Source organism: Anser anser, assembly GCF_964211835.1.
Source record: "Anser anser genome assembly, chromosome: 1".
Taxonomy (NCBI): domain Eukaryota; kingdom Metazoa; phylum Chordata; class Aves; order Anseriformes; family Anatidae; genus Anser; species Anser anser.
This window is the reverse complement of record NC_139720.1, coordinates 120,541,953-120,554,427: the sequence shown is the minus strand read 5'-3', so window position 1 is coordinate 120,554,427 and position 12,475 is coordinate 120,541,953. Positions and strand designations below refer to the sequence as shown.

Sequence of the window (12,475 nt, the reverse complement as noted above, 5' to 3'; positions counted from 1 at the left end):
ACAGATCCTTCGTGTTCTTTTGCAATTAGGGAACAAGTATATTCTTGCAATTTAAGCACTGGGGAGGTATGTGGGAGATCTGGATTAATTGCTAGCTTCGACAAAACCTTCTTGCAGAAACTTCCACAAAGCTGAATATTTCTGTGTTTACTGCTGAACACCACACAGCTCCTCTTCCTTATTCCCAAATAATTTGCCCAGTGACACTTTTATATATGCATTTTTTTGTTTGGCAGTGGCTAACTGAGCTTCTCTGTGCTCTGAGATCTGAGGTACAGCTCTGGCAGCCCTCACTGTTCACCTCTTGAATGAGAATTGTGCCTCCTTTCTCACAGGGCATACAGCACAGTCCTGTGGGTTACTTGGAAACCCTGTGCACGTTTTTTGGACCACTGATAACACCGACACACCTCTTGCCATACCCATTGGACTGAGAAGCTATGGAGGGCTGAGCAATCTTACAATGCGGGTGGCAAGGGAGCTAGGACTCATATAACGTTTTATTTTGTTTTGTTTCCTAGCATTTTTGTCTGCTTCTCTGTTTCCTATTGCCCCTTGCTGTGAAATTGAGCACTGTGAGGGGCCGACACCGGGGTGTTTGCCTGGCTGCTAATTTGTAGCTTTAAATAAGGCAAAATAAGCTTTTAACATGAAAGCGAAGCTGCCTTGTGGGGCAGCAGGGGGCTGGCGATGTTCCAGCGGGCAGCTGCAGGAACACAAAACCTGGAGCACCCCGTCTAGCCAGGCGGGCTGCAGGTGACCTACATGCTGCAAAGCCAACGGTGGCTGTGAAAACACTGCTGTTCTGCCTTCTTTTGCCCATTTGGTGTGATAAATGCCCAGAAGGCCATGTGCTGAGCTGGGGAAAGGTGGTGCAGCTTCACTGGGACCATAGCAGCACACTGTTTGCGTGGAAGTCCCAGTGCAGGGACTTGGCTTCCCCCTGGCTGCGGTGACTTGACGTGACAGGAGTGCCCCAGCGCGTGGCCGCGACCTGCACGCCGTGCTCTGGTGAGCAGTGACAAAGGGACTTTGGGCATCACTGCTCTGGGTTATCACGGTATCAAACGGGGCTCTGCTCCCGGCCCTGCTCTCAGCGTGCACGTGGGAACCGTGTGGGAAGGACAGCCTTCGGGTAGTCGGGGCAATTGGTTCACTCAGAAGGAAACTTTTCTCCTAACCGGGGCTACACGAAGCACCTGAGCAAAACCATGGAGCCTTCCCTGCAGTTCTCACAGCACTGTTCCTGCTTTCTGCCCTCTAGAAGGGATGTAGAGCTGCAATACAAAAACACAACTAGAGCATAACTGCTACAGATTAGCATCTATTCCAGCTTCACGCACACAACCAGCAGGAACGCTTGTGGCACCCACCGTTCCCAGCCATTGCCTGGACCCCAGCTTTCCCACTCCTAGGGCTATCCGAATTTTGTGGTCATCTCTGTTCTCTTGGAGCCTGTTCACGCCAAGGTTTTAATGTTCTGAAGAATGAGCTGTACCTCGGGCTGGTTTTTATCAAATCCCACAGGAAAAGAGCCAGGAAAGGGTAAAAGGGAAATGGGAGGGGACTTGGAGTTCCTGGAATTGTTAGCTGCACATACAGGAAAGAAAAAGCGTCCTCCCTTTCTTGGTAGCAGAACAACCAGCAATGGAGACGCCTTGTCATATACCTCAAAAACATATATGCTGGCAGGCATATACCTACAAGTGTCCATGCCTGCAACAGTGGCCAAGGAAAAAGGGGAGTTCTCATAATTCTGAATTAATTGCCACGCTGTACAGCAATAGAGAGGAAACCACTGATAATCACCAACCTCCCCCCTCCTCTCCTTTGCAACCAAAACATTAACTCTTGTGGAGTTCTCTGGTATGGCCAGTGTCTTTATGCTACACAGAGAGCCCGGAACTCCCACGGTAACACGTGGTGAGGATTCAGCAGTGTTTCAGTTACCTTAATGAATACTTCCTGAAGATGAAGATGTGTAGGAATAACGGGAGTGACTCCAGATGATTCAGTGACGAGTAGAGGTGTGCTAGGAATGTTGCCTACATTCTGTGAAAAAAAGAGTTTCTAGGTAAGAAACTAAAGGCAGGAGGATTGTCTCTTCCCAAATTAGATTTTGCAGGACAGAAAGTGCAGCTCTTTTTGTTAAGAAAAAAAAAAAGATTCTAAAATTGCTCATTTCTGATTTGTTTACAGTCTCCCTTTCTGCACAAATGACAACGTTACTTGCAATGGTAATGTACCCATGCATCTTGAGGTCCAATTTTGCACAGATTTCAGACAGAAAGTGAGTTTCTATCTTGCAACACTTCATGGGAATGCCAAAGACAACCCCTGTGTGCATTCCATCAATCAATCTTATCTTCTCCAGAATTCCCAGTGACCTCTGTGAAAACTGTGTGGAGTTGCCCCCTTCATCTGTTGAGGAAATGCAAGGCCAAGAGCTGAAGCACTCATTTCAAATTCCTCAAAGACATCCTGATTATCAAATACCCTGTTAGGTAGGACGGGTTAAATTTAGTTCTGTTGTAAAGTAATGCATCAGTGTCTAGAGGGGTCTGGCTTACATCCATTGAATACCTATTTGGCTCTGCTTGCTTAGATAAATGATCTCATGCAAAATAATATTCATTTGGGAGATTTCTTTATGAAATCAGCAAATTATCTTTCATGTGGAGTTCATAGCTTTAACTCCAAGTGTATTGAACTTATCACAGATTCTCTCGTTTCTGTGGGCGACGCAGAAGAGTCCTTAAGGACACTGTAACTTCTCACAGTTTTCATCTGCTTGTTTCTTGCAGATTTTTATTTTGGATGAATTTCCAAGAGGAGATCGTCTGCCAGCTTGCTCGTGGAGGAGTCAAAACAACAAAATAAATTGACTATCATGGAATAGTTTAAGACCCAAGGAAATGGGGATGTAATTTTTGATCTGCCAGAGGCTCTTGGTATCACTTAGGTCTGGGTTTATTGCACCCGATTCTTGCTGTCTCTGTGGAAGTTCCTGTAAGAGGAGCACTGTCTAATTTAGGAAGCTAGGTTACCTTGAAGGCCAGTAAAGGGATCTGAGAGCCTGAGTAATTACCCTCTTGTGTTGCCTGTATTTCTCCATGGGCTATGCAGAATATTTAGTCTGCTAGCTTGAGCACTTCTCCTAGGTGCCTAAAGAGAGCTACAAAAAGTCCAGGCTTTGACTTTTCTGTGGGTTTGCTCCTCATGTGTGGGTGAGGTACTCAGCATTTGGTCCAGGTAGTAGCATTGTGAAGACAAATATTAAATATAGTGAAGCAGTGAGATCCATTCCTCTGTTCCAGATAGATAGGTGGATGGCTGTGTGGGGTTTAGAAGAACATCTGAAGCCTGTTTTGAATGCTGAAACAGAAGTTGGCCCAGTCCTTTTAAACCTGTGCAGGATTTCCTTATGTATCAGAATATGAACAAGCCTCTGCAATAATGGCACAATGGTGTTTCGTAGCCAAGATGACCATAGATCAGAAGTGAGAATATTACCTCTCACTGCAAGCCTTGCTTTGCTTTGGAAAAACATGGCTTGAGATTCAAGCTCGATACTAAATACAAAAGTCCACATTTGGGATGATTTTTGGAATTGAGTGTGAACATTTGCAAAGTGCTCATGTTTACATGTCTCCTTGACTCCTGTTGCTATCTTCATGAAATGCAGGCTTTAGAGCACAGCTACAACCTTGCGGCACTCTCTGTGCTGTTATGAGCCTTTGATCACTTTAATCACTGTACTTAAGAGTAGCTTGATCTATTTTTTTCAACTAAATTGACATTCTACAAGGCACGAAAGTAATTAGTGATGTCTGCCACACTGAAATAATATAGCATCTCACTTGTTCCCCCATGAGCTTTACAGTTTGGGTATAGCCATTATTAGACAGGGAAAAAAAAGCTTCTTTCTTCTTAAAGAATGAGAAGTAAAAGACAACTTTGGGTAAGCTGATTATGCACCTTCCTCACGTTTCGGCTTAGCTCCATCTGATGCAACACAAGCAATGCGTTCTAGCTTTTCTTTGCCCTGGTAGGCCCGGCTGCTGGAGTAGCCTGTGCTAGTTACTTACCCTGCTCTCTCCTGTGTATGTTTGCTGACTTTGCACTATTTGTTTGGCTGAAGGCTCAGGCACATGGCTGAAAACTAGGTTTTCTTGTTTGGGGCATTGCTTTGCACCCCTAGGATGATTTAAGAAGGAGGTTCTCCTGCTTTTACTCCCTGATCTTATCTGTGTCACTTAAATACAAAGAAAGTGCCAGCTATCCAAGTATTATCTAATTACCCAATTTGTGTGTGTTTGCATGTGATTTAGTAAAAGATCAGAGCTGCATGGGAGCGGCAGTGCTTTCGCTTTCCCCGGGGGACTGCCTAGCTGTGTGATTTGACAGTGTTACACTGCTCCTTGCAGAACGACACCCGTCCACTGCCTCGCAAGCAGCTAGCCTGCCCTCTCTTTAGATAAACCATCTGTGTCCTCTGCCTGATCTATAGACACAAAGGAAAAGGAGTGGCCAGCAAGACTTCAAAAACCTAGCAAAATTTAAGCCCAGACTTGCTGAGGCGCCTGGATCCCAGCCTGCCCTGGAGCTCAGTGAGCCACTGTGGGCTAAATCCAAGCTATCCAGTGCGAGCTGCAGGAGAGGCTTTTGCAGGCGGCCAGGCTGGGGATCACAGAATCACAGAATGGTTTGGGGATCAAAGGGACCTTAAAGACCACTTGGTTCCAACCCCCTGCCATGGGCAGGGACACCTCCCACCAGACCAGGCTGCCCAACGCCCCATCCAGCCTGGCCTTGAGCACCTCCAGGGATGGGACACCCACAGCTTCTCTGGGCAACCTCTCCCAGTGCCTCTGGCACTCTCACTCATCCAGACAGCCTGACCACTGCTCCTCTGCCCTCCCCAATTCTCTTCCGTCCAAGGAGTGCTACAGCTGAGAAACCAAAGAGTCGAGAGATGTCCATCTCAAGACAACTCAAGTCTGTCTCAGGATAGGGCAAATGCATGCCACTTGCCTAGACTTCCAAACTTCCGTTGTGCTTCAGAAGTGGAATAGCCACCCCTGTTCACATAAATGCTGCAGCCTTCCTAGCAGGTGAGGAGAGCATCAAGTGTAGCACACACAGCTCCTTGGAGCATTGCAGGGCTGTGTTACCCCATTTGCTTCTGTTCCTGTAACCAGCTGGTGCCATCAGGGATGGAGCCGGCACACAGAGCTGCTCACGGTGCTGTGACCTGCACTCCCTGACTGGCACAAAACTAGGGTTACCAGCTAGTCACTGCATAGGGTCTGCCAAAGTCCTGGCCTCTGGCAGCCATGGGATGAACTGCTTGTTATGACACACATTTTGTTGTAAATGAATGGCTCACACGCTCCTGCCCCTCACCTAATAGAATTGTCTGCATTAGGATGTCTTCCACCACCAAAACTATTAACCTGTCCATTAGAAGGACAGGAGACGGATGGCTGCATGCTGAGGGACAGCAGTGTGGGTTTCTCCTAATTCAAGAGCAGCTGAGATGTTTGATCCTGTACTGTAGAAACCACATACTTCAAAGACGATAGGATCTAGGCCGTTAAGTAAGTGAAGAGGGGGAAAAAAAATCAATCCCCCTTACCAAATAAATATGTGGCTGGAAGCATGTCTAAGACAGTGATATATTTCTTTTTATGCACAAAAATTAGCAGTCTGGCAAGAGTCTGTGTTTCTTCATTCTAGTGAAATGGTGGGGAGCTGATGTCCTTTTAACAGTCAGAAAATCAGGGCCCCAGGCTGGCAGCTGTGGTGCCCCAAGGAGTCCTGGCCGTGACAACGTGCTGGGCTCCTGTGGATGCTCCCTGCTACAGCCCTCACCCCTGTGCTCCTTTCAGCCAAACTTCAGCAAGGGCCAGATCCACAACACCCCCATACTCAATCCCTTAGTACCTGATATGTTAATAAAGATCACTTTTTTTTTTTTTTTTTTCCCCCAGACAAAAGACTTTCTGGCTTCTTGATGCAATAAGTGGGCAGATGATGCTCTAATGAGAACAATAATGCACCCACCCTACCGCCTTTGATCACTTATGTGCCCTTGTGCAGCTTGTGAAAGGCTCTAAAAGCTTTCACCAGACAGGTTGTCTGATTTTTAGGGAGTGTCACTAGTGCTGTTTACCCCAGACAGGCAGAAGCCTGTTTTTACAGTGTGTGATTGCTGGGACAATTAATGTCAGGCTAAGCGACCAATATCTAGTTTGACCCAAGAAATGCCTGGCTCCAGCCATTTGCCAGCAATTTCAACAGTGGAAGCTGGCTCAAACCAGCATACCCAAACTGCTCCAATAAGCTGCTTAATGGGTTGGCCGCCGGGGTGCCTCAAATGCACATTGCTGTTTTGCACTGGCTGATGGTCAGCAACAGCAGTGTCCGATGATGTACTGGGTTTATGCAGCAAGGGTTTGGCAGCAGGGGGGTTGCTGGGGTGGCCTCTGTGAGCAGAGCCCAGCAGCTGCCCCATGTCAGAGCAGAGCCAGCTGGGCAGGAGGTGCTCCAGGCGCTGGAGCTGAAGCTCCCCTGCGGGCTGTGGAGAGGCCCCCGGTGGAGCAGGCTGTCCCCCTGCAGCCCATGGGTCCCACACGGAGCAGATCTCCACGCTGCAGCCCGTGGAGGAGCCCACGTGGAGCAGGTGGATGTGGCCTGGAGGAGGCTGCGGCCCATGGAGAGCCCCCGCAGGAGCAGGCCCCGGGCCGGAGCTGCAGCCCGTGGAGAGGAGCCCACGCAGGAGCAGGGGGTCTGGGGGGAGCTGCCGCCCGCCCGTGGGGGACCCGTGCTGGAGCAGTTTGCTCCTGGGGGATGGATGGACCCCGTGGTACGGAGCCGTGTGGGAGCAGTGCTGGAAGAGCTGCTGCCTGTGGGCAGCCCCCGCAGGCTCAGTTCGGGAAGGACGGCATCCCGTGGGAGGGACCCCGCGTGGAGCAGGGGCAGAGAGGGACCGTGAGGGAGCGGCGGAGACGAAGCATCAGGGGCTGACCGCAGCCACATTTCCCTGTTCCCCTGTGCTGCTCAGAGGGAGGAGGTGGAAGAGAGTGGATGGGGGGATCTCCCTATGCTGAGTCTGTTTGGCTTGTGACGATAACTGGTGGGTGATCTCCCTGTCCTTATCTCAGCCCCTGAGCTCTTTCTGTTGTATTTTCTCCTCCTTTTCTTTGAGGAGGAGGAGTGAGAGAGCAGTCACAGTAGAGTTCAGCTGTCCAGCAGGGTAAAACCACCACAGATGCTGATGCTGATGGTCTGCAACTGTACGTGTACTGGTACTAGCTGTATTCTTGTGACAAAGTGATCTCTGTTCTTGACCCTTTTCCTCTATTCTGAGCTATCCATGCAAGGGACAGGGTTGCACTGAATTTGCACAGAATGGACTATCACAATTGTTTCCACTTGTTCACTCTTCTAGCTACAGTCCCGTGACTATCTTTGCTCTTTGTTAAAAAAGTTACTTGACAACTCAGATGAACTCCCATGGGAGGTTGTCTCCAGGATGTGATTAAAATTACCCACAAAACAGATGTTTCTTTGGAAGAAATATATTGTTTCATTAATCTGTAAACCCACAGCAATTAAAATGGGGTTTTGAAACAGCAACAGAAATGCTGTATACATACTGCCTCAGTATTTGGTTTCCCATATCCCAAGCGTTTTTCTTGTCTCAGTCACCTCTTTCTGCAGCATCTCAGCCTGAGTGACTGAATTGATAGGTGATCTTTTATGACTTTCAGCATAACTTGGTCTACTTTAGGACCCAAATCATGGCCTCTACTTATTTATGCATCTTTATCTGAAGGGGAATCGACTCCATTTTAATTGCATATGAACGGGATGATAATAAAGCACTAATTGCTTTTTCTGCCCATGAACTGATCTGTATCTAGTAGAATTTGCCCTTGATGATCCCATAACATTGACACAATTGGAAACAAATAAACAGACATGCTGCCTGCGTTAGAAAAATCCAGGTATCTCTCCCATTGTTCGCAGGCTGCTCAATGTCTTTTCATTTAAGTGGCTGCATGCAGCATTTGTTCCACTGCTCAGCAGATACACTAATATTACATATCCTTTATACTGGCTATCCCTACTACGAGGTTACGCAGAATTTCTTTTGGAAGAGGGCAGTGTCATTTTTTTACAGAAATGAAATCTTCATTCCCATTGATTAAACAAGCTAGAAATGGCTCACTCACCTACCTCAGAGGAATCCTGAGTTCACAATACCCTTCTAAAATGCAGAGCTGGTGAAACATGTATCCGTCATCCATAGCTTTCTGTGTCTTGTAACATACCTACTGCTGTGATAACTGAGCACCTGTCAAGATACTATATTGCTAGCCATGGAAATGGAAGTCCTCTCAGATTTATCAACGGAGAAGCTGATGTTGCTGCCTGGGAAGTTTCTCAGCTTTTGTGACTCAACCTTGACACCCAAGGATCTACTTCTCAGGGCGAGAAAGTAGCAAATTCTCCTCACAGATTTAATCACCACCACCTCTGCCAGGGGCTTTGACTCATGTGGTGGCAGAGGTCTCTTCAGCCAAACAAAATCAGCTGGAAATAGCCACTGCTATGGGACACAGAGCACACACTTGCCATGAGTTGGCTTTGGCATCCCAGTTTCCCAGACAACACCCATGGTGAAAAGGAAAATTGCCTGCTGCTTGAGACCACCAGCAGATCACCAATGCCAGCAGGCACCTTTCAGACTTGGCCACAAGACCCTGGACATATTTGAGCTGCTGGCCCAGGGGCAAGATACTCTTTGTAACCTCACTGACCTTTAAGCTTCAAAAGGATGCTCACAGCCTTGCAAAAAAAAGCCACGTTGCAAAGGCATCAAGTGATATTTGACGGCAGCTAGAAAGCACCAGAGGTGAGTGCTCAAAGCTTCCCATCCCTTAACATTAAATTGCTCCATTATAACTTCCACTAAAAGCAAGTGTGATCTGTCCTGTGCGTTGTTGTCTTTCTCAATTAGTGCTTTTCACAGAAGCTCAAGTTTATGGCATCTCCCTTTCTTTTTCCAGGCGCTCTCCATTTCCCAGAACATGTCCCAGAGCCAGAGCCAATTCCTCTGCCGAGATGCTGCATTTCTCACCTGCTGATTGCAATTAGCTGCTGCCAGCTGGGGCCTGGTGAGCTGCTGAAGAGCTAACAAGAAGCCGATACCAGCATGAGGCCTTGGCAGTGCATACATTGTGAATAAATAAGATATGCGGCACCGTGTTCCTGAGGTTCCTCCACTGCAAAACTCGATTCCCACATCCCCACATACATGTCGAGTCTGCTTTCAGAGGTTCAGCTCACTCATCACACTCTTACACATTGCCATCATCTGTTTGCCAGAGAGGAAATGTGGGGAAATAAAGGTTACTGGTGGTAAAACAAATGCAACCTTGGTCTTGTTAGGAAATCCTTCCACTCACCCCTGTCCTCAGGCAGCATCAGTCATCCCAAGGCAGAAGTTGCCTCTGATGATGGTGGTTGTCTAAGCCAGGAGGAGGGACTCCGTCCTCCCGTGGCACCGCTCTGCTCCTGCCTCCCCATCCAGACCCGCGGGGCTCCCGAGGGGATGGAGGTGCTGCTCTGGGAGGCCCCAGCTCCTCTCTGCCGTGGGTCCAGCCTCAGCATGAGGGTGAGCCAGGTGGAAGTTCCTCCCAGCACAGCCTGGGAGCTGGCTCGCTAGTGTGACTGTTGGAGGAGCGCTGGGATCCTGCCACGGATTTCCTCCATCATGAGCTTGTGCACATTTGAAATGCTAATTTGAGTTTCCAGGGGATGCGCACAGCCAGGCAGGCTCACGAACAGAAAGATATCATCTGCCTTTGCTCCAGCTCAATGTGCCCTGGCCTAATCCAGGCCCTGAGAGGGAGGGACAGCTGTCCTCTGTCTTCCTGCTTCATGGCCCGTCTCCCCAGTCAGCAAACCTAACACTTCTTTCCTGTGCTTAGGACAGCACTGAATTTGCACTGTTTCAAAAGGATTATGGATTTAGGATGCTATATTTTTGAATAATGACAACGACATCTGCCCATGGAGCCTTGCTAGATTTTATAGCCATAGTAAGCCTTCCCAGCTTAATCCCTCTGTATGAGACACCTCCAGATAAAGCATGCCAGAGTAACAGACCATTTTCCTCTCCAGTTTACCCTCTTTGGGGATTCTTCCTTGACATTTAAGTGAAATCCATCGTCTCCCTGAATGCGAGGCCTCAGGCCTGTCTGCGGTAGCGCAGAGGCAGGAACCTCGCCCTGTATTTGCCTGGAGGCTGGTGGGGAGGTGCAGATCGCTGCAGGTCCCTGCAAAGTTACCCGCCGACAGCACCTCAGCCTTGCCAGGCCCCCCGCTTGCAATGCCTTGGCAGAGAAGCCAGCTCTGGGAGGAGGATTTGGTCTCAGCCGCTGCCTGCCCTGCGAGGCCTAGCAGTGGCTCGTGTCTTTCTGTGACCTGGTGCCACGCTCCGCTATGGAGTGTGCTGTATATGTTCGGTGGCAGGAGGTGCTAAACTGAAACCCTCCGTTGGCTACGGTCAGCTCACAGTTATTTCAGCAACAAGAGACACCATTGTCATGGGGAGCACCCGGCCAGGACTACAGACTTCCTTGTACATTGATGGAAGGTCCTCCTTGCTGTTGTTTGTTTTATTTTGTTTTGCTTTTTCACTGATAGATAATCGGATGCAAGAACAGCGTAATTCCACTTTCTGACTGAATGCAGAGGATTCATGTTGGTTTTAACCTCTCTGAGACGACATGCTCCATTAAGAACATGCCTTTTTTTTGCACCCACCTCCCCACCCACAGAGCGGCTGCATCCAGTCCTTTCAGAATGACACGAGGGCAACCCACATCACTTAAGGGAAAAACTGAGTACAAATTACACAGTTTACACAGCCCTGTTATAAAGTAAAGGACACAGCTGTGGAAAGAAATGATTACAGAAAGGCTGACTAACAAGCTCATGCTATGTATGGAAAAAGATAAGCTGCAACTTCCCGTAGGTCTGTAGAAGACTGTCCAAGTTTGCTAGGTCCGAGAGCAAACTTGAGAGCCCCACTCTCGCTGGGCCACTCAGCGCTTTGCGAAGTTACTTGCCCTGAGCAACCTTACAGGAGAGGCATCCGTCAGCCAACTTCTTCGCCAGCCTTCTCCTCTGTGGAGCGAGTTGCTGCTGATGAGTCATAAGGAACATTGATTTTAAAATTTGCTTTGAATCCTAATTGCGTTTCTAAGATTACATAGCAGCTCCCAGGGATCTACTGAGTTTTTAAATCTATAGCTGATGCCTATTCTTCTGAGTTAAGTGCTATGTAATGAATAAAATGATGTGGCAATTTTTTATTTTTATACCCGTTGTTTTTGGAAAATAGCATCTTACATCTGGAAAATGAGGTTAATATGAAAAGAGCTTTTTTTTTTTTTTTTTCCCCCCCCCAATGGTAGGTTTTGTTTTAAAAAATCCAGTGTAATGGTTCAGTTGGGTGAAACAGTGTATTATAATTGAAAGTTAATATCCAGATTGAGTTAACATCTGAGAGGTTCCCACCACCATTTGAGAGCCCAGTGTTCTAAGTTACTGTAAATCTAAAATAATGGTTAAAATATACAATTAAAATCAAAAAAAAAAAAAAACATACATTGGAGTGAAAATTAGGTACAAAGTCTAGCCACAAAGACTGTAGAATGGCAGACATATCCATATTACTATGGACTGGTTTTGTTTAACTAAACTCTTCTTGGCTGTGCTAGAAGGCTATTATTATTATTATTATTATTATTTATTAATATTAACCCTTATTTTGTTTTCCCAGGGTGAACTCTCCTTAAAACACACTTTCCTTTGACTTCATTCCCCTCTTTATGGAGGGGGTGCCTGGGCTTCCTGAAGCTTCCTGGAGCCCCGCCAGTATCCAGTGGGCTCTCCCAGTTCGGAGGCAGCGGTTCCCTCATGCCTGAGGCAGCCTACTGCCACCACGCTCTGCCATTCAGGGGCAGAAGGTGAGCAGCTTCCCTGGTAGGGGTCTGATGGAGGAAGTGATGAGACCCTCAGGACCACCCTGACATCCGCATTTGACCCTATTGGATGCAAATATTATTTTCTGTGTGTGCATGAGAACACTGGATGGACATTGACTGACTTTCTGATAAATAAAATACAGTATTCACTTGCACAGCATGTCTTTAGCAATTATGAAGCCAGTAAGGAACTTTCTGCCTTGGTACGCTGATCAAGGAAATAAAGCACTGTGTCTTTATAGTCACGACATTTAGAAATCTCTCCTTCTAGCCTTACTTTCAGCTATTTTCCCATTAATTTGCTATGTTAAAATAATCAGATAAAAATCCTAAGGCATTAGTGAGGACGGCAAGAGACAGAGGAGAGAGTATGAAACTCAGAACCATGTTAGAACCTGATAGGGTCTGGT

The 12,475-nt window shown here is 47.5% G+C and overlaps 1 long non-coding RNA gene across 1 annotated transcript in view; it reads left to right on the top strand.

Annotated features, from left to right (window-relative positions):
• Positions 1-11,441, top strand: part of LOC310892906 — a 38,911-nt gene extending 27,470 nt beyond the window's left edge. The window contains exon 3 of the long non-coding RNA XR_014578586.1: positions 9,078-11,441. This is a non-coding gene — a long non-coding RNA (uncharacterized lncRNA). The remainder of the gene's footprint in view (positions 1-9,077) is intronic.
• The last annotated feature ends 1,034 nt before the right edge of the window (positions 11,442-12,475 follow it).